We start from the raw sequence: 3,291 nt of genomic DNA on the forward strand, positions 1-3,291 counted from the left end.
TCAGCAATTTGTGTTCCTTATCTCTTTTCGGTGAGGAAAAACTGAAAACTTTTATTCTGCTGCCAAGAGGTGAGTAAACCATGTCATTAAAGAACGAAGATACTGTTCTGTGTTGTAACTTCATAGTCACTCAAGAGCCTTAAGCAAATTTATTCTCCTCTTCCTAGTGATTTGAGCCTAGAAGCCATCCTAACGAAATAACCAGAATTATAGTCAAAGCTTTTAGCACATTTATTACAATATTTGTAATAGAAAAAATGAACTAATTAAGTCAGATTGCATTTGACATAGAGAGGAAAAGGGATGATTTTAAACTGGCTTTAATAACCCAGAGCAATGTTTAAGTGAAAATATGAAATGAGAAAGCAGCGTGTATTATTTTATATATGAATACAAAATGGCTCAAGCAAACACCCAAATGTTGGTGAGAAACGGGGAGGGCCCATTCTGCTCCAGACGCCCTTGAAGGGCTGGCTCACCGCGATTGGCAGGACAAGTCCTTCGCCGACGTGGTGCTCACAGGCTAGCGGTGGCGTCCGTGACAACTGATTTGAAAAAGCAGTGAGTGTTAAGAAGAAAGAATGGGCAATATTAGACAGATTGAGGAAGCGAGAGAGACAATGGCAGGAGGGTCACTGAGGAGGTGAGGGGGGCGGGGACCCTGAGCAGGTGGGGTTGGCAGAGAATGCTGGGAATGGTCTACACATGAACATTTTATCCGCCGGAGCAGGACCAGGACACCAGGTTTGTTTCTGAGGGGTAGAATAATGAATTTTTTCATTTTATTCTTTATAATTTTCTCCGTTGTTAAAATTTTCAGTTAAAAACATGCACAGAACACTTGAGATTAAACAAGAAAACGAAAATACAAATAACAAAAAAATAAAAAAATAAACGTGCTACTTTTATTATCAGAAAATGAGAGTGCTCGAAAAAGAAGAGAGTGAAGCTCAGCTTCATAAACTTTTAGAGCACGTGGACTCGCTATCTGCGGCCACATAGTCCGGACTTTGGATGTCGTTTTGCTGGTGGCCTCGAGAAGAATGGCGCTGCACTGCCCTCTGGTGGCCATGTGGCAAGTGAGCCTTCCAGCCAGCATTACAAGTAAATGTGTTTTATCAGTGTTCTAAGTAAATTTTGATTTGGTTGGAGCCTTATTGATGCCACGCAGAGGTCAGGTATTCTGTTTTATGGCACCGTCTCGTCCTTTGGCATCATCACAGAACACGGCTCTCCACTCGACACTTAACTCTTAAGGAACCACGTAAAGATTAAGTGAACATTCTCACCCATTTCTTAAACAGAATGTAGTGACCACAAAAACCCTTCCTTTAGAGCTCGTGGCCTTTTCAAACAGTATCTCCTCAATGCGCAGACAAGTTCCATGCATCCCCAGGAACAGCCCAGTCTTAGCCGTAGCTAATCAGTTACACAAGTGAATTCGGGAGTGGCGCAGCATTTTCTTAGTGTTACTCTCTGTATTGGTTTGCTTGGCTGTCATAGCAAAGTGCCACAAACCAGGGACTAAACAACAGGAATTTATTGTCTCGCAGTTCTGGGGGCTAGAAGTCTGAAATCAAGGTGTCGTCAGGGTTTGTTCCTTCTGAGGGCTGTGAGGGCCTCTCACCCTGCCCTGCAGATGGCGTCTTCTCCCTGTGTCTCTTCACGTCATCGTCCCTCTGTGCCTGGCTGTGTGTCCAAATTTCATCTTTTTATACACACTGCAGTCATATTGGATGAGGACCCACCTAACGACCTCACTTTGACCTGACTACCTCAGTAAAGTCCCTATCTCCAAATAAGGTCACATTCTGAGGTACTGGGGGTTGGGAATTCGGCGTATGAAGTGGGGGCACAATTCAACTCCTAAGGCCCCCTTGATGCAATATTTCAGTAGAAATTTGCAACCTCAGACAGGTAGCTGGAAATCCCTACCCCTTCCTTTCTTCCCATCTTCCTTTTCTTGTCCCTTGATGGTTTTCAACCTTGTTGTACAATAAAATCCAGGGAGTTTCTAAAACTTCTGAGCCTGAAGCCCACCCCTAGACCAATTAAATCGAAGAAAATTTGCAGGGAAACCTAACCCAAGAAAAAGGGACCAAGGAAGGTTTCTCGTGGGAGGGGATTCATTTGCTGAATTTTGAAAAATGAATGACATAGAAATTATTGAGATAGAAAATAAAGGATATAAACAGAAGACCATCATGAGCAAGGACTTAGAGGTGTCAGACAACATGGCTGGGCTGGCAGGGCTTGTGTGTGTCTTGGCGGGAGGGAGGGTGTCACATATGGGCACAGGAGCAGCTGCTGGTGAGAGATAAATTTCCAAGGAAAAGGTGCCGAAAGAAAAAGCTGATGAGGCAGGTGGGGCCAGGGCAAGGGGGGGACTTGGGCCTCACTGAAGGGGCCTGGGCTTCCGTGCCATTTCAGAAAGGGCGGCTGAGACCTGCCGTCATGCCTGAGCTCACTCCTGACCACTGTGTCCTGGCCTCCTGGTGCGGCTGCTCTCTTGACAGCTGAATCACAACTCTGATTCTACTTTTGTAAGCAATAACAAGTGTGAAAGTACACTGATACAAAAAGGATGCTGTTGTTAATTCCAAAGCTGCCCTGCATGGCAGTGAGTCAGACTGGAGCAGAAGAGGCAGGACTGGAGCTGGGCTGGACCAGTGAAGTCAGGGGAGGTCAGGACCCAGAAAACAGTCAGGAGGGCAAATAGGACATGCACTGTGTTCAGGGGGAGGGGAGGTGAACAGATAATACTCGGTCCAGCACTGAAGTGAGGTACATGGTTTGACAACATCGGGTATATCCCATGCTGGGTCCAAAGGAAAAGGCACAGGTGACAATCTGTGCCAGGGAAGGTCCCCTACGGCTTCATCGGGGTCTGGGAGGGGAAGCCAAGCCACTCAGCTGCAGCATATGCACGTGACCGTGGGCACAGGAGGACTGAGTTTTCTGCTTCACCCACCGTCATGGCAGGGACACATGGGCTGCTCTCTGTGAGCACAGCCAGGCTCTGGGGGGGCTTGTCCACAGCTCAGACTCCTCCTGGGAGGCCTCAGCTTCTCTCATACACCAATAGCATCTGGGAATGTACATCGACCGTGCTTGGGTTTGTCCCCTCTGCTATAATGGTATTGCAATGTGTCATGTGAAAGATTCCTATTGTAATTTGATCATTTTCTAGATTATCTAGGAAGTTTATCTGGAGGTTTGGGGTGCTCTGATGCATAATAAATCTTTGATGCAAAGGTCTAAAATTTTGCAATTTATTATAAGCATCTTTGA

Source organism: Propithecus coquereli, unplaced genomic scaffold (assembly GCF_000956105.1).
Source record: "Propithecus coquereli isolate 6110/MARCELLA unplaced genomic scaffold, Pcoq_1.0 Scaffold37, whole genome shotgun sequence".
Classification (NCBI taxonomy): domain Eukaryota; kingdom Metazoa; phylum Chordata; class Mammalia; order Primates; family Indriidae; genus Propithecus; species Propithecus coquereli.